Raw genomic sequence first — 23142 nt, forward strand, 5'->3', positions numbered from 1 at the left:
CCACAAATGCAACTCAGGTGAGAAATCCAAATGAGAGACCACTCACTGCAGGCTGTGCAGAAATTCAAAATGCAATTATGTGCTCTCTGAGCTCCGCTTAGCTTCCCCACTCCCTCTTCAGTAGAATATGCCCGTGGGCTTGGTTGCTTTCCTTGGGCTTGCCTTCTTGAGTGTGAGAAAAAATACAGAGTGTCACGGTAAATTGTGCAGCTCTATGATCCTCCCTTTCTTTTCTTAAATGAAGATTTAAATAGTTAATGTAAATGTCAATATGATTCTCAGCACTGGGCATCTGAGTTAGCACCCTACTGAGATGGAAAGGCAGTTCATATGTCTCAGAGCTATTGTTCTAGGCATTCTGCAGATTCTTACAGACACCCCTGTGTTGGCTACCTTTGGGTCACATTTTTGAGGTTTTCTTCACATTATAAAGGACTTACTGCTTTTAGTGAAAGCTGAGAGTCTAGAGAAAATGGTCACATCAGAGAAGTGCCAATACAGCATATGGACTCACACTGACTGTTTCTGAGACCTGCACAGGTTATATGGAAGTGAATAGGAGTGGAGACTAAACTATCTTCTGATCCCAAGTGCAGGTCCCATCCTTTTTAGAATCATAGAATATCAGGGCTGGAAGGGACCTCAGGAGGTCATCTAGTCCAACCCCTTCTCAAAGCAAGACCAATTCCCAACTAAATCATGCCAGCCAGGCCTTTGTCAAGCCTGACCTTAAAAACCTCTAAGGAAGGAGATTCCACCACCTCCCTAGGTAACCCATTCCAGTGCTTCACCACCCTCCTAGTGAAAAAGTTTTTTCTAATATCCAACCTAAACCTCCCCCACTGCAACTTGAGACCATTACTCCTTCTTCTGTCATCTGCTACCACTGAGAACAGTTTAGATCCATCCTCCTTGGAACCCCCTTTCAGGTAGTTGAAAGCAGCTATCAAATTCCCCCTCATTCTTCTCCTCTGCAGACTAAACAATCCCAGTTCCCTCAGCCTCTCCTCATAAGTCATGTGCTCCAGCCCCCTAATCATTTTTGTTGCCCTCCGCTGGACTCTTTCCAATTTTTCCACATCCTTCTTGTAGTGTGGGGCCCAAAACTGAACGCAGTACTCCAGATGGGCCTCACCAATGTCGAATAGAAGGGAATGATCGCATCCCTCAATCTGCTGGCAATGCCCCTACTTATACAGCCCAAAATGCCGTTAGCCTTCTTGGCAACAAAGACACACTGTTGACTCATATCCAGCTTCTCCTCCACTGTAGCCCCTAGGTACTTTTCTGCAGAACTGCTTCCTAGCCATTCGGTCCCTAGTCTGTAACAGTGAATGGGATTCTTCCGTCCTAAGTGCAGGACTCTGCACTTGTCCTTGTTGAACCTCATCAGGTTTCTTTTGGCCCAATCGTCTAATTTGTCTAGGTCCCTTTGTATCCTAACCCTACCCTCCAACATATCTACCACTCCTCCCAGTTTAGTGTCATCTGCAAACTTACTGAGAGTGCAGTCCATGCCATCCTCCAGATCGTTAATAAAGGTGTTGAACAAAACCGGCCCCAGGACTGACCCTTGGGGCAATCCGCTTGAAACCGGCTACCAACTAGACATGGAGCTGTTGATCAATACCCGTTGAGCCTGATGATCTAGCCAGCTTTCTATCCACCTTATAGTCCATTCATCCAGCCCATACTTCTTTAACTTGCCGGCAAGAATACTGTGGGAGACCGTATCAAAAGCTTTGCTAAAGTCAAGGAATAACACATCCACTGCTTTCCCTTCATCCACAGAGCCAGTTATCTCCTCATAGAAGGCAATTAGATTAGTCAGGCATGACTTGCCCATGGTGAATCCATGCTGACTGTTCCTGATCACTTTCCTCTCCTCTAAATGCTTCAGAATTGATTCCTTCAGGACCTGCTCCATGATTTTTCCCAGGGACTGAGGTGAGGCTGACTGGCCTCACTTCACTTTAGTGAAGTGTTGAGTCACAATGGAAGGGCTGCATATTAACTTTGCTTGTGTTATACCTCTTTTATAGCTAAATGTACAATTTCATTCCCTTTGGGCATCCACTAGCCCTAAATTCATTTTAACTAATTTGTTTTTGGAATTTTATACAAAATGTAAAATGGCTGTGGTGATTCTTGAGAAAATTAGGGTGCTGTCTTTCTGCCTGACCCCAGGGAAGTAATAAGAATAAAAAGTTCACACATTTCTTATTTGACAGTGGCAGTTAAAATGAAAGACGAATGTCTCTCATAAGAGTTATAGGTAATTGAAATCCATAAAATTCCACATTAAACGGGTTAGATATTAAGCAAATATATGCAGGTAATTTCCCTTTCTTGGGTTCTTGTTTGTTTGTTTGTTTATTGTAAAGGTAAAAGTAAAATGTTAGGTTTAAAACGTAAGCTTAAATTTCTAACTGCAGATCAATATTTATCTGCCTGAGAAGCTTGGCTAATAGGAATGTAATTTAAATAAGAAACAATATACTTTGACTCTTATGCGTAAAGTTAAATGTCATCTTCTCTTTTGGACCCCTGAGAGGCTCTACAATTGGAGTGTTATTTTGAATATGGGATATCTTTAAGTTTTGTTGATGCCACGGAGAGCATATGAGAGGCACATTTTTCTTGTGTATGGATATAAATCTAAATAAATAAAAGATTGTACGGTCTATTTTCACACTTCTTTAGTGATATTTGAGATTGGTGTTGGTCCTGCTTTGAGCAGGGGGCTGGCTTAGATGACCTCCTGAGGTCTCTTCCAACTCTAATCTTCTATGATTCTATGATTGTTTTCCTATCAGAGTTGGTGATTTCAAATATTTCATGAGATATAAAAATTTAAATCCATACAATTGGCCCTACTCTATTTGCACAGTTTTATTTAATTTGATGTATACAATAGACAAAAAAGTACCTATCTCAGAGTTCTGGTCCTCCCCTTGACAACATTTAAAATTTCCAGTAATCTGCTTCTATCCCTTGCATTATGCCCTTGCAATTATCAACAAATCCTAATGCAAACATTTCCCCATAAGTAGTCTCTCTGCTCTTTTTTCTTCAACATGTAAGAAAAATAAATAAATAAGGTTTGCATCCTGCCTGCTTAACACACTTGAACTCTAGTAGCAATCAAGCATGTCCCAAGTCAAAGGGCCTTTCTGAGTAATGCCAGGAATGCTCTCTCTTTTGTACTTAGGGAGCATCAGCTCATATTTCTCTGCTGATCATGTAGTAGAATGGCCCAGAAAGGTGAGCTGATCTCTCAGGTAATCTGGACCCAAATAATTTGAGGATTTAGAGGTTAAAACCAATACAGTGAGTTCCACCTGGCCATGTCTGCATTTTTGGCATTTGCTCTCCACTCCGGTTTGGCCGGGGGTGGGGTCTCCGGGGGAAAGGGAGGAGTCTTGGGGACAGGGTCTTGGGGAAAAGAAGAGGGGCAAGGACGGAGCATCAGGGGGCATAATTTTGCCATCATAAAAAAAAGGTGACAACTGCATCTCAATATTTATTCAAGGTTTTGAAATATTGAGGAAAATGTGGAATCTATTTTTAAAAGGATGTAAAGAGAGCAAATTCATTCCAGTCAGTCTTGCTTCATGCCTGTTATAACCTTCTCTGTAAACATTCTGCAATTAGCAAGACAGTTTATTGTGAGACATTGCTGTCTAGACTACTACAACCATAATTGCTCTATTTCTTGACCCTTGAAAGCAAAATGTCAGACTACCCAAATGTTGTTTAACCCACATTCAAAATTCACTGACTCTTTTCATTCTTCAATTCTTGCCTGTAAATGTGATGAAGCTGAAACTTTTGTTTAAAAACAAAAACTAATACAAGAATATATTGAAATATGTAACTTCTAAAAGTATTGGAATGTGTCAGATGCCCACACATTTATCAAGAGATGTCAAACTGAAATTTGATTCTAAATATCTGACACATGTAAATCCCTGTCCATCCTTTCCAAAATCCATGTTGTATGCAGAACCATGTTGTATGCGTAATTGTCCCCAGTTCACATGCCCTGTATTAGCAACAGCAGACAGTTAGCATCTCAAAGTGAAAAATAACTTCACCCACATAAAGCCAGAATAATTGGGATTAATGCAGATGAATTACAAGGTGCAGAGGAGGCATTAAATGACTATGGGCTGAAATAATGTCCACTGTTCATACACATCCATGGAGTGTTAGGGTCATGGCATATTCATGGTGGTGGATCCTGTAGTATGCCTCCCCTCCCACTCTCAATGCCACTCTCTGTACTGGCTTATGTGGAACTGGCACAGAGACAACTTGAATGGCCCCCACCATATAGCTCTACCCAGGGGTTAAGTGAAGGGCCTTGTGCTGGAGTTTTGGTATCAGGATTAATTTCTCCCTTAGTTATTATATACCTTATTTGTCTGGGATGTAAGCAGCCAATCCTTCATTGAATCATGTGAGTCAAATCACAAAAGGTTAAAGAGTAACATTCACAAAGGCAAATACTTACATAGGGCAAAAGAAATACAGAAATAAGTAGAAGGATGGTCCAGTGATTGGGGCTAGCCTGGAACTTGGGAAACCTGGATTCAGTTCCCTGCTTGGCCATATACTGCCTGGGTGGCCTTGGTTAAATCATTTAGAGCTAGTTCCACAAAGGGATTAAGGCACTTAAACCCAAAATATAGATTTTCAAAAGCCCTTCATAGCTGTCTTGTTTGGGAATTTTCCATTCTCCCAACAGCAGCCCCTGCTGAGGGCATGGTGAGAAAACTGGTTTTCCCTATGTTGTAGTCAGGCTCGTGCTCCCCATGGACAAACTGTCATAGATCTGGTCTGGCTCCCTCTGATTCCTGTGAAGGGATTCAGATGTTGAATCCCCAGGTGCTTTAAGTTACCAGAATCCGAACAAAGTCCAGTCACTGCCTTTGTCTTGGGGTCCTTACGGACACTCTGGGGGTTCAAGAGCTAGCACCCTCTATCCAGTCCCTGGAACCAGTGCTGACACCTCAGGGCCTGGAGATTAAACAAACTCTTTCCCATATCTCCACCCACAGGTTTACCTCTTCAAGTGGCCATGTTGTAGGTGTAGCATACAATACAGAGATACTTTGCATAAAATTAACATATTATTGCTCTTTGCTTATTCACGTGTGACATACATAGATCTATGCAAAAATAATAAATCTTACAGGCATTTCCTTGCTTCATTTTCCTCACCACTCCAGAGCATTCTTTGGGCAGGAGTTTTGGGGCTGAGTTTTGGGGCCTGTGCAGAGCCCTTCTGTCCCATTATATAGCTGGTGTTCTAACACATGGAGATTTCTCTCTCCCAGTGTTTCTTCTCAAACCTTGGCCTGTCTTTCTCCTTTCTTCCTGCTGTCCAAACTTCCTGTGTGTCTCTCCCAGTGTTCCATCTGTGAGTCCCTTTCAACCCCCTGCTTTGTCACATTTGGCTCAGTCTTGTTTGGGTATTTTCCATTCTCCCAACATCAGCCCCCTGCAGAGGGAATGGTGAGAGAACTGGTTTTCTCTGTGGTGCAGTTACTCTTTTGTTCTCCCCAAGTACGACCTTTCAGGAACTGACAGTCCTTTAACAACCAGCTGTTGTCTCTGGTCTGGCAGAGACCTGACATAACCTTGCGGCTCATGAGGAATGCACATGCAGAGGGGCATTCATGATACAGCAATTTTCATAGTAATGACTTACAGGGCCGGCTCTAGGTTTTTTGCCGCCCCAAGCAAACATTTTTTTGGCTGCCCCCCCACCCCCAGACATGAGCCCCCCCCGCCCACCAGTACCCCCCACTCACACCCCCTGTTGCCCCAGCACTGGCCTCCCCCCCAAATGTGGGATCCGCTACCAGCACACTGCAGCCGAGCCCTGGCCCAGCTGCGACTCTGTCCCCATGCGGGTGGAGCTGCTGGGCAGCACGGAGCGGGAGTACTTCCAGGTGGCGGCACGGCTACGGGGTGGCGCAAAGAACACGGCCCCCTCCCTGGGCTTCGCAGCACTGCTGGTTGCCAAGGTGGATCAGTTCGTGCTCACCGCCCTCACCCTTGACATGCTGGCGGCCAAAGACCTGGAGAGCCCCCTGGACCTGCTGCTCTTCAGCCTCATGGTGCCCTGGCCCAGCCCTGGCAGGAGGGAAGGCGAGGATCTCCGGCTGCGGGGCTACCTGCTCAGCACTGACGAACCCAGCCGGCCGCTCACCTCCTCACACACTCCAGGAGCCCCTCGCCGCCATCGCAGCCCGGGCTCGGCTCCAGGGGACCCCGTTTCCCTCCCTCCCCAGCTCCTCACACACACTGGGTAGGGCCGCCCAGAGGATTCAGGGCAAAGCAATTTTGGGGGCCCCTTCCATAAAAAAAAGTTGCAATACTATAGTAACATGTATTTGGAAATGTAAAAAATAACTAGTGAAAATTAATTTGTAATAATTTGAAAATACACCAAATACATTATTTAAAAACATTAAATGCTTTACTGGTCTGTCTACATTTGCAATTAAAAAATGGGCTGTTGCTGGGTGATGGTGATGGTTGGTGCCAATGGGCTGTCACTGCCTGGAGGTGGTGCTGCTGTTGCCCAGGGCTGGGTGGGGAGCTGGGCTCTGGGGGGTGCCCGGCTCACAGGGGCTGGGCTCAGGACTGTGAGGAGGTGGGGTCGGAGGTTGTCTGGCTTAGATGGGCTCGCCTCAGAGCTGGGGGTCTGGGGTGGGGGGATGGGGTCGGAGGGTGCCCACCTCAGAGCAGCTGGGCTCAGAGCTGGGGGTCAGGGCAGTGGGGGATGGGGTCAGGGGTGTCCGGATCAGATGGGCTGGGCTCAGAGCTGGGGGTCAGGGCTGTGAGGGGAATGGGGTGAGGGGGGTGTCTGGATCAGAGGGGCTGGGCTCGGAGCTGGGGGTCAGGGCTGTGGGGGGAATGGGGTCAGGGGTGCCCAGCTCAGAGGGGCTGGGCTCAGAGCTGGGGGTCAGGGCAGTGGGGGATGGGGTCAGGGGTGCCCAGCTCAGAGGGGCTGGGCTCAGAGCTGGGGGTCAGGGCTGTGGGGGGAATGGGGTCAGGGAGGAGTCCGGATCAGAAGGGCTGGGCTCGGAGCTGGGGGTCAGGGCTGTGGGGGGAATGGGGTGAGGGGGGTGTCTGGATCAGAGGGGCTGGGCTCAGAGCTGGGGGTCAGGGCTGTGGGGGGAATGGGGTCAGGGGGGTGTCTGGATCAGAGGGGCTGGGCTCAGAGCTGGGGGTCAGGGCTGTGAGGGGGATGGGGCCGGGGGGGTGCCCAGGTCCTAGGGGCTGGGCTTGGAGCTGGGGGTCAGGGCTGTGGGGGAAATGGGGTGAGGGGGGTGCCCACCTCAGAGGGGCTGGGCTTGGAGCTGGGGGTCAGGGCTGGGCCTGGGGGGTAATGGGGTCGGGGGGTGCCTGACAAACACTTCCCTGAGACCCCCCCAATCCAACCCCCCTTCCCTGGCCCCTGACCTCCCCCCCCACACAGAACCTGTGCCCCCTCCCTGCCCCCGGGACTCCCTGCCCCTTAGCCAACCCCCGGCCCCGGCTGCTTACCCCCGGCTCACCGCGCGGCAGCCGTATGGCTCCGGACGGGGCTGAGCTGTTCCTCGCTCCGAGCCGCGTGGGGAGGGGGCGGGGCCGCAAGCTCCAGGCTCAGCTCAGCTGCCTCCGCTCGGCCCGGAGCTTGTAGCCCCGCCCCCTGACCACGCGGCTCTGAGCTGGGCGGGGCTCAGCTCCGGCCCCCCCCCAGCCAAGCTGCTGCCGGGCTGTTTAGGACCCGGGGAACGAGCGGAGGAGGAGCGGCCCGTCTTCTGCAGCCAGGCGGGGCCGCGCTACCGGTAAGGGGCCATCCCTCTCCCCCAAGCGGAGCCGGTAGCGCGGCCCTGCCCGGCTGCAGGGGACGGGCCGCTCCTCGGCTCGCAGCGGCAGGATGATCTGGGGCCCCAGCCTTTTGCCGCCCCCTATATTTTGCCGCCCTAGGCAGCAGCTTGTTTTGCTGGTGCCTAGAGCCGCCCCTGATGACTTATAACTTTATAATGTTAATGAGGATTCATACATTGTACAGATAGATCCCCCAAACCATCACACAAATGTGGAGCCCAATCCTATAATCAGAGCCCCCTGGGCAGATTGTTGGATTTACACAGAGCCTCACTGACATTATAATGGTGTGACATGGGTGAAATAGTATAACTGCATTACCAGGGCCTCCTCTGGGCTTTCTTAAACACCCATAGTTTTCAACCTGTCTGGTGTGACTTTTTTGAAGAGAAAGGCCCCCAAATATCAATAGAATCATAGAAGATTAGGGTTGGAAGAGACCTCAGGAGGTCATCTACTCCAACCCCCTGCTCAAAGCAGGACCAACCCCAACTAAATCATCCCAGCCAAGGATTTGTCAATGCGGGCCTTAAAAACCTCTAAGGATGGAAATTCCACCACCACCCGAGGTAACCCATCCCTAGATAATCCATTCCTTCACCACCCTCCTAGTGAAATGGTTTTTCTTAATATCCAACCTAGACCTCCCCCACTACAACTTGAAACCATTGCTTCTTGTTCTGTCAAATAAAATACACAAAATAAGGTTCAATTAGTTTAATTACCCAATGGACAAAGCAATGCTCATCTGGTTCCTAACATTAAAGCATTTCAAATCTCCATGTTATTCATATTTCGCTTACTTTCATATTGACTGTTCTTTTCTAATTTTAACATTGATTTTCAATTTTCTTGTTGATTATTTTTTCATTTCTTTATACTCTCACTTTTCTAGGCCTGTTGGTTCTCAGTGTTGATTAATTTGATATTGATATAGCCTATTGTAATGCTATATTCTTTAAATGATTCATTTTTGTGAGTATCCCCATCTGAATTTTCACAATGCTTTTTGCCAAGCAATTACCCAAGTGCCTTATGAAAGAAACAAACAATGAAGATTTATGATTAAAAAACACCCCATCTTAATCATGCTAGTTTGAGCTCTCAAGTCCTTCACAGTTCTCTGGCCATTACATATTGTCTTTCAATGTGTCCAGAATTAAGACACTATTAAGTCAAATTTGGTTGCAAATTGCAAGATCAGTATTTTACAAAAACTGAGACCAATAGATATGCCTCCATTAATGACAGAAAAAGAAAAAAATAGGTTTATTGGTATTATTTGTTTGTTTTCAACAACATCAACTTAGCAGAATTGTTCTAAGGCACAAAAACTCAACAATCAAATTGACTGGAAACTAAACTGAAATGGACTGGTTTATTTTCATTATGTCGAAGCTGACAGGAAAATAAAAAGTAAATACACAGCATAACCAGTAAAAAGTATATGTGATTTTAAAAACTAGAGCCGGGGGGATCACATTTGAAAACTTTTCATCCAAAAATGAGACAATTCTTTTTGTGCAAATGTTTATGAAAAATCGTTCCTGTTTTCCAAGGTTTATTTAAAATGCTTTCAGTTGCAATGATTTATTGTTAACATAGATCAGGATTTATTTTTTGACCATACTCAATCTTTAGTTATTCTGCTACTTTTATCTCTATCCACATGTTCAGGGCCAAAATCAGGCTTTATGTAAATGTATGCAAGGTTCATACAATTTAATGGTTCATAATAATTAATTTTCTTGGACGTATGCATTCCAAAGAATTTTCTGCATGTGTGAGGACTGTATCCAATCCACCACCAGACATTTTAGAAGCCATACATCTCCTTTTAAATAGTAAGGCCATTCTTGCTGACTTCAAATTTCATGCAATTGATGATGATTATTCCATGTCAGTGAAAGATTTCCTGGCTGTAGAGGATTTTGTGTCTGTCTCTCCTAGGCAGGGGTGGCTCCAGGCACCAGCGCAGCAAACACGTGCCTGGGGTGGCAAGCCGTGGGGGGGTGGCATGCCAGTTGCTGTGAGGGTGGCCATCAGGCTGCCTTCGGTGGCATGCCTGCGGGAAGTCCACCGGTTCTGCGGTTTTGGCGGTAATTCGGCAGTAATTCGGCGGTGGGTACGCTGAAGGTGCGGGACCGACGGACCTCCCGCAGGCATGCCACTGATTCCGCATTACCAGCGGACCTCCTGCAGGCATGCCACTGATTCCGCATTACCAGCGGACCTCCTGCAGGCATGCCGCCGAAAGCCGCCTGACTGCCGTGCTTGGGGCAGCAAAATATATAGAGTCGCTCCTGATCCTAGGCATCTTCTGTCTCTATATAGCTACATTTTGTTTCTGAGATGTGATTGGAGGTCAGGAGATGGAAGTGGGGTTACATTCTTGTCATTGACTGACCATTGCTTCCTTTAGTTTGGAGCTGCGTCTTTCCCCTTTAGTTTGGAGCTGCGTCTTGAAGCAAGAGACTTATTTTGATTATCTACTTTCACATGTTCGTGGAATCAGTGTGTTTCCAGGTGGCTCTAAGAGTGTATACTAGTCAGCTAATGGACAACTCTGTCTCTGGCAGGGGTCTCAAAGTCCAGCCCGTGGGCCATCTGTGGCCCAAGAACCTCCCCACTGAGACTTGTGGAGGAGAGATGCATGCAACCATGCTGCTGGCTCTGTCTGCTGTATGTGCTGCCCCCTGCAGCTCCCATTGGATGGGGGAGAGGGACAGAGTTACCATCACTAGTCTCCAGGCAGAGTCAACCATAGAGGCAGCATCAATAGTTGCCGGGCAGAGTCAGTCATAAAGGCAGTGTCACTTTTTTGCGCAATGAATATAAACAAGTCAAAATACCAAACACAACTATCTGATGTACACCTTTCTGCAATCCTGAAGGTTTCAACTGCTCAGTCACTGAGGCCAAACATCAACAAACTGACAGAACTGAAGCATTGCCAGGTGTCTGGCAAACACTAACAACTCTCTGGCAGGTGAAGAATTGTATAAAGTTGTATGACAGTTTTATTATTTCTAAGAAATTTGAAATAAAAAATACAATATAAACATTTTCTTTTCTGAACACCATCTTCAGTGACATTATTGGCCCACTGGGAGGATTTGAGGACTGGCACTGGCCCTAAGGTAAATTGAGTTGAGACCCCTGGTCTATGGTTTCATAGGACTTGACAATCTTTTAGTCTTGACTAAGGATCCAGAACCTTATCCTTCACTAAGGGTCTTTATCTACACAAAGATTTTCAACTGGTATAACTACATTAATGAGGGGTGTGATTCTTTTTTTAACTTAAATATAGTTATACTAGTACAACCCCTAGTTTGGCTGCAGTGATACCACTATAAAGGTGCCATTATACTGATATAGTTTATTTGCCTTATACTGGTTGTGACAGTGTACCCCATAATGCTTTATGGGGTGGGAGGTGCTTATAAATGTATGTATGATATAACTGGAATAGGGTTTTGCTACATATGCCATGTAACATATCTATGTAAAGGTTATGATCTACTGGTTATGTTCATCCTAGTTGTATGCAGGCACCATTTGTGTGTTCAAAGTTATGAACATTGGCTGTATAATTGCTTGATTTCTAAGTAGCCTTAGTTAGAACATTTGGTCACTTCTTGGGAAAGGAATGTGCTCAATCAAGAAGCATTTAACAGACAAAAGAGCTTGGAAGACTCCAATCCACATAAGAAGTCTACCTGAGGACATTCAAGGTAGCATGTGGGTAATGACTGTTGCCTGCAAGTCCTGAGTCATGCATAGGCATGTGACTTGCCCATGTGATTCCAAATCTCCATTTTGTGACTGGATTCTACACAGGGTGAGGAGGGGGTCTCCACCCACAAGAGAAAGTCTATTTAAGTCCCTGGGAGATCCCTCCATTTGGTCTTCAGCTGGCTAAAGAAGGAGCCTCTCCACGCCCCCAGGATACTTAAAGGAAACTGGAACAAAGGACAGTAACTACAGGGGGTGTGAGTGATTGCTGGACCCAGGCTAAAAGGAGATTAGCCTGTAAAAGGGAGCATTCTGGAACTGGTGAGGATCCTATCTGTATTTAGTTTGATTAGACATAGATTTGCGCATTTTATTTTATTTTGCTTGGTAACTTACTTTGTTCTGTCTGTTACCACTTGGAACCACTTAGATCCTACTTTCTGTATTTAATAAAATCACTTTTTACTTCTTAATTAACTCAGAGTATGTGTTAATACCTGGGGGAGCACACAGCTGTGCATCTCTCTCTATCAGTGTTATAGAGGGCAAACAATTTAAGAGTTTACCCTGCATAAGCTTTATGCAGAGTAAAACGGATTTATTTGGGTTTAGACCCCATTGGGAGTTGGGCATCTGGGTGCTAAAGACAAGCACACTTCTGTGAGCTGCTTTCAGGTAAACCTGCAGCTTTGGGGTAGGTAATTCAGACTCTGGGTCTTTGTTGAAGTAGACAAGAGTGTCTGGCTCAGCAAGACAGGGTGCTGAAGTCCTGAGCTGGCAGGGAAGACAGGGATAGAAGTAGTCTTGGCACATCGGTTGGCAGCTCCCAGGGGGGTTTCTGTGATCCAGCCCGTCACACTGGTATAGTTTATTCTCCTTCCCATACAGGAATAAGCTCTCCTATACTGGTATAACTGCACCCACACTAAGGGTGGTATAGTTAAAGTGGTATAACTTTTGTAATAGGCAAAGCCTAAAGCTATGTATACATTACACACCTTACAATGGTGAGGCTGAGCTGCTGTAGCCACGCAATTGTAAGGTAAGCAATGTAGCCAATGTTTGTTGCCGGGAGAGAGCTCTCTGACTGACAAAATAAAACCACCCCCAATGAAGGGCGGTAGCTTTGTTGGTGGGTGAGCATCTCCTGCCAATGAAGCGCTGTCCATACTGGTGCTTTTCGTCGTTCAAACTTTTGTCGTTCAGGGGCGTGTTTTTTCACACCCTTGAGTGACAAATGATTTAACGACAAAACTGCAGTGTAGACAAATCCTTACTGTCTTCCCCACCAGCTTCATCCTCAGGAATTTCCATGATGCTTATGGATAGCCTGTGAAAGATAAATGATTGGGAGTTGGCTACAGTGCCAATGATGGAAGTCCTATGCCAAGTCTCACCAACTGTGACATTAACCTTTCTAAAATCTTATGCCATCGCTGTGTAGCAAAGGAGGAAAGGTTACTTTATCTTCACCATTATGGCTGTGAAATTTCACAGAGCAGATACAAAACTAGTCAAGATAGTTAAGTCCCAACTGGACTGCGAAGTTACAAAGGGATCTCACAAAACTGGGTGACTGGGCAACAAAATGGCAGATGAAATTCAATGTTGATAAATGCAAAGTAATGCTCATTGGAAAACATAATCCCAACTATACATAATAAATGATGGAGTCTAAATTAGCTGTTACCGCTCAAGAAAGAGCTCTTAGAGTCATTGTGGATAGTTCTCTTAAAACATCCACTCAATGTTCAGCGGCAGTCAAAAAAGCTAACAGAATGTTGGGAATCATTAAGAAAGGGATAAATAAGAAGACAAAAAAATATCAAATTGCCTCTTTTAAATCCATGGTACACCCACATCTTGAATACTGTGTGCAGATATGGTCTCTCCATCTCAAAAAAGATATATTGGAATTGGGAAAGGTTCAGAAAAAGGCAACAAAAATGATTAGGGGTATGGAACGGCTGCCATATGAGGAGAGATTAATAAGACTGGGACTTTTCAGACTGGAAAATAGATGACTAAGTGGGAATATGATAGAGGTCCATAAAATCATGACTGGTATGGAGAAAGCAAATAAGGAAGTATTATTTACTCCTTTTCATGACACAAGACCTAGAGGTCACCAAATGAAATTAATAGGCAGCATGTTTAAAACAAACACAAGGAAGTATTTCTTCCCACAACACACAGTCAACCTCTGTAACTCCTTGCCAGAGGATGTTGTGAAGGCCAAGATTATAACAAGGTTCAAAAAAGAACTAGATATGCTCATGGAGGATAGGTCCATCAATGGCTATTAGCCAGGATGGACAGGGATGATGTCCCTAGCAGCTGTTTTCCAGAATCTGGGAGTGGATCACTTGATAATTACCTGTTCTGTTCATTCCCTCTGGGGCACCTGACATTGGTCACTGTCGGTCACTGTGGGCTAGATGGACCTTTGGTCTGACCCAGTATGGCCGTTCTTATGTTCAGAACAGTTGTAAGTGGTTGTCTATACAGCAGGAGTGGAAAAAGTGCCCTTGAAGTGGAGGAGCCATAGGATCCTGAATTGTGTCCCCCCACGCCCCAGTCCCACCCCTGCACCACCCCTTCTTCTGAATTCCTTGCCTTTACAATGTCCATTACCCCAGAGGCCCCGCCCTCACACTGCCTCTTCTTTGTCCCCAAGCCCCTGTCCTTGTACCACTCCTTCCCTCAAAGCCCCATCCCCACACTGCTTCTTCTACCCAAGACCCCGCCCCCACTCACTCCTCTCTCCCTCCCCCCTGAGGCTCGCCCTTAAGGCCCAGTAAAAAGTGCAAGGGCCAGGCCCCCCGCTCCCTCCATTCCGACACCCCTGCTATACAGTATGCCTCTATTCAATTACAAAGTCAGGTGTTTCTGACTATTTCTCATTGGATTTTGTATGTACATTTACTCAGTTCTGGAATCAGTTGTCTGTCTATGTTGTGAGACAGGAGTGACTGAAGAAGACAAAAGTGAAGGCCCAAATACTCAGCTGGTGTAAACGTACCTAGATCCTTTGGCATAGCTCCATTAAAGCCAGTGGCAATATGTTGTTATACACCAACTGAGGAGCTGGCCTGCAACTTTCACTTTGACATTTCAAGACTTGAGTGTTTAACAGCAGAGCGATAACATTTTTTAAAATGGTTTAGAAAACCAAAGAAGGTAGGATAACACCAGAATGTCATATCCAAAGCACTTTAAGGGTATGTGTACACAGAGATAAAAGCCCTGTAGCTGGATCATGTCAGGTGACTCAGGCTCATGGGGCTTGGGCTGTAGGGCTAAAAATTGCTGTGTAGACGTTTGGGCTCCAGATGAAGCCTGAGCGCTAGAATCCTCCACCCTCACAGGGTTCCAGAGCCCAGGCTCCAATCCAAGCCTGAACATCTACATGCTGATTTTTTCAGCCACTCACGCTTTTTTTACCCTTTGTACACATAGTGTAAGAGGTCCATAGAAGCAAAATGCTCTTGCGCGTATCTTAGGAACTGTGCTGATTTTACCCTGCAAGATGAGGCAAATACTCTGGTGGACGTTATGAAATGTACAGTGAATGAGACAAGAAATTCAGGAGCACTGATCCATTCAGTGTGCACCATACAAAATGCACATCTTAGAATTAATATTTGAACAATATGCAGTGAGGGACTCAAGGCAGAGAAGTCCTGCCTCATCTAATGCAGACTTATAAAATATGAATCAGAAATTGTTCATTGGACTGATGCATATGATTGATACATTTGCTTCAACATCTCTCTTCTCTGGACCCTTTACATGTAAGTTATGCAAGTTTAGTTTCCCTTAAAATTCAGTTAGACTCAGTGGGTCAGATTAAAAGGTGATGTTCTAAAGGGGCTTTAAGTGACACGTCAGTATGTGTCTGTGACTTTGAGAGTCAGATCTTCAACTGATTTAAATAATGATAGCTCCACTGTAGAGCTACATCGATTTACATCAGTTGAGAATCTAGCTCTAATTAACCTAAGGGAGTCTAAGGTGGGGTTACACACCAACTGAAGAGGACAGAAGAATGTGTAAATTACACCAATTTAGGAAAAAAATGATTTTGGTTCTATGATTCTGAAGCCCAAATATTGTAAAAGGAAAATGAAAGGTAAAGTAAACTTTCCTTTCTGCACCAGTGTTTTTCAGGAAAGTCACTGGCAGATTTCAAAACAAGAAAATAGCTCTTTCCAGTCTGTTGCAGAGACCTGCATTTTTTAACAAAGGATGTAAAGAATTAAGGTAATTGCTACACTCAACAGATTCCTATTCCACTTAACAAGAAAAATCAAGTGATATGTGGGAGTTGCAAATAGAACAAAAAGGTTATCGTATGTATTTTGTAAGTTGCAGATAAGGTCAGGAATTATGTTTTAACCAGAAATCATATAGAAAAAAAAATAAGTATCATTTAGAGTGTTTAGACAATTTAATTACAACTAAAAAACCTACCTGTTATTCCAGGTCAATATCTACAATTTAAATCAGTACGGAAAAAATATCTCCATAAGCCTGAAATAAAGCAAAAATGCTCTGCTGACTGAGCTGGATGTTAAAAACGCTTTCTGTCTTTCATTAATTTATTTTTAAATTGTGTGTTCCTAATTTGTACATCCTTACATACTTACATATCGTTCACCAATCCACAAATTGTGTGTGTGATATACATGTGTAAGGAGTGCACTACCCCAAGCCTACAGGCTGGGTGTAATCAAGGAGGCCCTGTGCCACCTCGGGCTGGGGTATTAAAACAGAAACAGGAAGCTAAGCAAAAGAGAGGGGAGTAGTAGCTATGCCGGCTGCAGTGGATGGTAGTTTCTCTCTCAGGCCTGGTCTACACTACGGGGGGGTCGAACTAAGGTACGCGACTTCAGCTGCGTGAATAGCGTAGCTGAAGTCGAACTACCTTAGTTCGACTGACTTACCCGTCCAGACGCGGTGGGGTCGAACTCCACGGCTCCAAGGTTGACTCCGCCACCGCCGTTCGCGGTGGTGGAGTTACGGAGTCGACCGGAGCGCGTGGGGAGTTTGAACTATCGCGTCTTGATTAGACGCGATAGTTCGAACTCCGAGAAGTCGAACTCACCACGTCGACCCACGTGGTAAGTATGGACTTACCCTCAGACTCCAAAAGACTAGTCTAACCAAACTTTGAGACTTTGTTTTGTGGGCTTTAAGTTTGGGATCTTTGAACCAAGGTTCTGAGGTGAGGCCTTTATGAAGAGTGTACTGTAAATGTTCCAATCCTGAAACCTTATTCTGAAAAGGGAACACGCTATTTTCAAGTATTATATCTGGGACAGATGACTATTCTTTCCCCCTACCCCCATGCAAATAGGAGGGTGGAATTAAGGTGGGGCATACCTGCACTATCATACTGGGCCTCAATGCATGGGGATGATCCAGGCCATTACACATGGCATAGTCTGCAGGATCCTGAAAACCCCCTACAGTCAAGGTAAATATGAACTTGAAGGCCAAGTTGCAGGAAATGGAAAAAACGATGGCATTCAAGTATAGTTCTTCCATTGTTGCCTTGGAGGCCAGGATAGTACGGCTAGAAGAGCATCAGGGAAGCTGTAATAATGGGATACCCTCTACAGTTTCCCAGCAAACTCCTCCGCTAATTAAAAAAATTAGAAGAAAGAGCTGCTGCATCTGAGAGGATCAGCGCTGAAGTCCTTCAACAGAGGAACTTACTACAGGCATAAAAAAGCAGCGGCCTTGCAGGAGCTGGAAGTGATACGCTCCTTCAAGGACCGTGTCTTGGCTCAAGCCGTAAAATGGGAGTGGGAATTGGCCTGCTTGAGGGCAAAAGAAGAAAACTGTGAGCAATAGTACTTGCTGTTGGAGAAAGACCAGGAAGAGCTTCACAAGGAAATCCTCCAGCAGTGTCAGATCATTGGGGCCCAGCATAAGAAGGTGGAACCACTGGAGGTGGAGAGGGCAGCCCTGAGTAAAGTTCTGGGGAATGTCAAATGAAACACTGCCTTGTACAGCCTGTGTATCAGCCCTTGGAAGGGAAAAGCCACCATGTGAGGATGTAGAAACACCCAGGAGGAAACCAAAGCAGACGAGAAAGAGACATGGGCCTGGTCCCCTGCTGAATGCCTGGGAACAGCAGCACTAACCAACCTAGGGCTAAAAAAAGTTCATCCCAAAAGAAAGGTGCTGCATCAGAGGGGCTGTGTTGGTGAGTATCTGAGGGCAGGTCCATACTCACCGTGCGGGTCGACGCAGTGAGTTCGACTTCTCTGAGTTCGAACTATCGCGTCTAATCAAGACGCGATAGTTCGAACTCCCCGCGCACTCCGGTCGACTCCAGAACTCCACCACCGCGAACGGTGGTGGCGGAGTCGACCTTGGAGCCGCGGAGTTCAACCCCGCCGCGTCTGGACGGGTAAATAAGTCGAACTAGGGTACTTCGAGTTCAGCTACGCTATTCGCGTAGCTGAACTTGCATACCCTAGTTCGACCCCCGCCCTTAGTGTAGACCAGGCCTGAGTGTCTGTTGCAGGGGACAGTTTGTCAGTTGTGTGCTTGATTGTTTGATTGTTTGTTTGAACAGTGTGAATTGGGAGAGCTTTGTTCCAGGTGGGCCTTGAGTGGGCCTGACTGCTATAAAAAGGCAGTCAGCAGCGAACCAGCTGAGCGGCGAACAGCAGAGGCTAACAGAGGGAGTTCGCCTGGGGAGAACCCACTGAGGCTTTCATCTCGCGGGCTTCTGTGAGTGCTGCAGCAGCTGAGGAAGCTCTTAGGAGCAAGAAATTATGGAAGGTGAGCATTCAGCTGTTGTAACCTGCACAGGTTGTGCCATGTTTGTTTTTCTTCCACAGGACAGAAGTGACTTTGTCTGTACAAAGTGCAAGCTGGTCTCCATATTGGAAGAGAAGGTTCGAGGTCTGGAGCAACAAGTATCTACCCTCCGTTGCATACATGAAAATGAAGATTTCCTGGACAGACGTCAGGATATGCTTCTACAGGCACAACATCCTGAAGAATCGGAGCAGGCTGTGCAGAGGAGAGAGAGGGACGGTGAAGGAATTTGGCAGCATGTGACCTCCAGAAGAAGAAAGAGAAGAGTCCATGTACCAGCAATGGAGATACAGATGAGCAACCGTTTTCATGTTCTCTCCACAGGTACTAATGCGTAGTGGAGCAGATGGTACATCTGAGAGAAGGGAGCAGAAGGAGACTCCACCAATTGGAAGGTACGAGATGCACTGTCCTAGGGATGGGGGTTCCACGACCACCGCTCCCAAGAGAAGGAGGAGGGCAGTGGTGGTCGGGGACTCCCTCCTCAGGGGGACTCCCTCCTCAGGGGGACTGAGTCATCTGTCTGCCGCCCCGACCGAGAAAACCGAGAGGTCTGCTGCTTGCCAGGGGCTAGGATTCACGATGTGACGGAGAGACTGCTGAGACTCATCAAGCCCTCAGATCGCTACCCCTTCCTGCTTCTCCATGTGGGCACCAATGATACTGCCAAGAATGACCTTGAGCGGATCACTGCAGACTACGTGGCTCTGGGAAGAAGGATAAAGGAGTGTGAGGCGCAAGTGGTGTTCTCATCCATCCTCCCTGTGCAGGGAAAAGGCCTGGGTAGGGATCGTCGAATTGTGGAAGTCAACAAATGGCTACGCAGGTGGTGTCGGAGAGAAGGCTTTGGATTCTTTGACCATGGGATGGTGTTCCAAGAAGGAGGAGTGCTAGGCAGAGACGGGCTCCACCTAACGAAGAGAGGGAAGAGCATCTTCGCCAGCAGGCTGGCTAACCTAGTGAGGAGGGCTTTAAACTAGGTTCACCGGGGGAAGGAGACCAAAGCCCTGAGGTAAGTGGGGAAATGGGATTCTGGGAGGAAGCACAAGCAGGAAAGTGCAAGAGGGGAGGACTCCTGTCTCAGACCGAGAAAGCGGGATGATCAGCGAGTTATCTTAAGTGCCTCTACACAAATGCAAGAAGCATGGGAAACAATCAGGGAGAACTGGAAGTCCTGGCACAGTCAAGGAACTATGATGTGATTGGAATAACAGAGACTTGGTGGGATAACTCACATGACTGGAGTTCTGTCATGGGTGGATATAAACTGTTCAGAAAGGACAGGCAGGGCAGAAAAGGTGGGGGAGTTGCATTGTATGTAAGAGAGCAGTATGACTGCTCAGAGCTCCGGTATGAAACTGCAGAAAAACCTGAGAGTCTCTGGATTAAGTTTAGAAGTGTGAGCAACAAGGGTGATGTCATGGTGGAAGTCTGCTATAGAACACCAGACCAAGGGGATGAGGGGGACGAGGCTTTCTTCTGGCAACTAGCAGAAGTTACTAGATCGCAGGCCCTGGTTCTCATGAGAGATTTTAATCACCCTGATATCTGCTGGGAGAGCAATACAGCGGTGCACAGACAATCCAGGGAGTTTTTGGAAAGTGTAGGGGACAATTTCCTGGTCCAAGTGCTGGAGGAACCAACTAGGGGCAGAGGTCTTCTTGACCTGCTGCTCACAAACAGAGAAGAGTTAGTAGGGGAAGCAAAAGTGGATGGGAACCTGGGAGGCAGTGACCATGAGATGGTCAAGTTCAGGATCCTGACACAAGGAAGAAAGGAGAGCAGCAGAATACAGACCCTGGACTTCAGAAAAGCAGACTTTGACTCCCTCAGAGAGCTGATGGGCAGGATCCCCTGGGAAAATAACATGATGGGGAGAGGAGTCCAGGACAGCTGGCTGTATTTTAAAGAATCCTTATTGAGGTTGCAGGAAAAAAACATCTTGATGTGTAGGAAGCATAGTAAATATGGCAGGCGACCAGCTTGGCTTAATAGTGAAATCCTTGCTGATCTTAAACACAAAAAAGAAGCTTACAAGAAGTGGAAGCTTGGACAAATGACCAGGGAGGAGTATAAAAATATTGCTCAGGCATGCAGGACTGAAATCAGGAAGGCCAAATCACATTTGGAGTTGCAGCTAGCAAGAGACATTAAGAGTAACAAGAAAAGGTTTCTTCAGGTATGTTAGCAACAAGAAGAAAGTCAAGGAAAGTGTGGGCCCCTTACTGAATGAGGGAGGCAACCTAGTGACAGAGGATATGGAAAAAGCTAATGTACTCAACGCTTTTTTTGCCTCTGTCTTCACAAACAAGGTCAGCTCCCAGACTGCTGCACTGGGCAGCACAGTATGGGGAGAAGGTGACCAGCCCTCTGTGGAGAAAGAAGTGGTTCGGGACTATTTAGAAAAACTGGACGAGCACAAGTCCATGGGGCCAGATGTGCTGCATCCGAGGGTGCTAAAAGAGTTGGCGGATGTGATTGCAGAGCCATTGGCCATTATCTTTGAAAACTCATGGCGAACGGGGGAGGTCCCGGATAACTGGAAAAAGGCTAATGTAGTGCCCATCTTTAAAAAAGGGAAGAAGGAGGATCGGGGGAACTACAGGCCAGTCAGCCTCACCTCAGTCCCTGGAAAAATCATGGAGCAGGTCCTCAAAGATTCAATTCTGAAGCACTTAGAGGAGAGGAAAGTGATCAGGAATAGCCAGCATGGATTCACCAAGGGCAAGTCATGCCTGACTAACCTAATTGCCCTCTATGAGGAGATAATGGGCTCTGTGGATGAGGGGAAAGCAGTGGATGTGTTATTCCTTGACTTTAGCAAAGCTTTTGACACGGTCTCCCTCAGTATTCTTGCCAGCAAGTTAAAGAAGTATGGGCTGGATGATTGGACTATAAGGTGGATAGAAAGCTGGCTAGATCGTCGGGCTCAACGGGTAGTGGTCAACGGCTCCATGTCTAGTTGGTAACCCATTTCAAGTGGAGTGCCCCAAGGGTCGGTCCTGAGGCCGGTTTTGTTCAAAATCTTCATTAATGATCTGGAGGATGGCGTGGACTGCACTCTCAGCAAGTTTGCAGATGACACTAAACTTGGAGGAGTGGTAGATACGCTGGAGGGTAGGGATAGGATACAGAGGGACCTAGACAAATTAGAGGACTGGGCCAAAAGAAAGCTGATGAGGTTCAACAAGGACAAGTGCAGAGTCCTGCACTTAGGATGGAAGAATCCCATTCACTGTTACAGACTAGGGACCGAATGGCTAGGAAGCAGTTCTGCAGAAAAGGACCTAGGGGTTACAGTGGACGAGAAGCTGGATATGTGTCAACAGCGTGCCTTTGATGCCAAGAAGGCTAATGGCATTTTGGGCTCTATAAGTAGAGGCATTGCCAGCAGATCGAGGGATGTGATCATTCCCTTCTATTCGACATTGGTGAGGCCTCATCTGGAGTACTGTGTCCAGTTTTGGGCCCCACACTATAAGAAGGATGTGGAAAAATTGGAAAGAGTCCAGCAGAGGGCAACAAAAATGATTAAGGGGCTGGAGCACGTGACTTATGAGGAAAGGCTGAGGGAACTGGGATTGTTTAGTCTGCAGAAGAGAAGAATGAGTGGGGATTTGATAGCTGCTTTCAACTACCTGAAAGGGGGTTCCAAAGAGGATGGATCTAGACTGTTCTCAGTGGTACCAGATAACAGAACAAGGAGTAATCGTCTCAAGCTGTAGCTGGGGAGGTTTAGGTTGGAAATTAGGAAAAACTTTTTCACTCAGAGAGTAGTGAAGAACTGGAATGGGTTACCTAGGGAGGTGGTGGAATCTCCTTCCTGAGAGGTTTTTAAGGTCAGGCTTGACAAAGTCCTGGCTGGGATGATTTAGTTGGGAATTGGTCCTGCTTTGAGCAGGGGTTGGAGTAGATGACCTCCTGAGGTCCCTTCCAACCCTAATATTCTATGATTCTATGAAAAGATGATCCCACAAGGGGAAGAGAATAAAAATGTTTGCTCCACTGATAAAGTCACACACACAGTTGTGTGGGTGTAAGAGAATGGAAGTGGGTTCTCATAAGTCCTTTTCTGAAGATTGTAGGGGAAAAAAGCAGTCAGTAGTGATCCTAAATCCTATCAGTGATTTAAGCTGGATGAAAGACACCCTCAACTGTGAAGGATGTGCTTGTCAGTCTACCTGGGGAGGCTGCTCTTGAAGAGACCAGGAGACAACTTCATGCTGGTTTAGCAATGGTGCAAGCCTGGTGCTCTTGATTACCTCCAGTGCAATTGGAGGACTTGCCTTACAAGGTGTTAAGTTTGTTTTGAATTATGACTATGAAAGTCTATGGAGGAGTTTGTTCACTGCACAAGCTACATAGGGCATTGGGGAATGCAGTTCCTGTCTCTACATACATTGTTGATGGGAATAAAAACATGGCTATGGGTCTTGAGGTTTCCTTGTTAAGCAGGACGTGCCCCTGTGGTGGGAGAATGATATTGTCAGGGGGAGGTGGCTAGGCCAGCAGCCTTAATGAAGTCAAATAGTTAGACTGCCCTTTTGAAGTGCCCATATAGGCATGGGCAGACAGTAGAACTGCCCTACGGCCGAGCTCTGGGGGGAGGCATATGATGGAGTGTACTATCTCTTTAAGGGACAAGCTGGAGCCTAAGGCCAGGACAGGCTGTGGTGT

The sequence above is a fragment of the Mauremys mutica genome, chromosome 1, assembly GCF_020497125.1.
Source record: "Mauremys mutica isolate MM-2020 ecotype Southern chromosome 1, ASM2049712v1, whole genome shotgun sequence".
In the NCBI taxonomy this organism is placed as follows: domain Eukaryota; kingdom Metazoa; phylum Chordata; order Testudines; family Geoemydidae; genus Mauremys; species Mauremys mutica.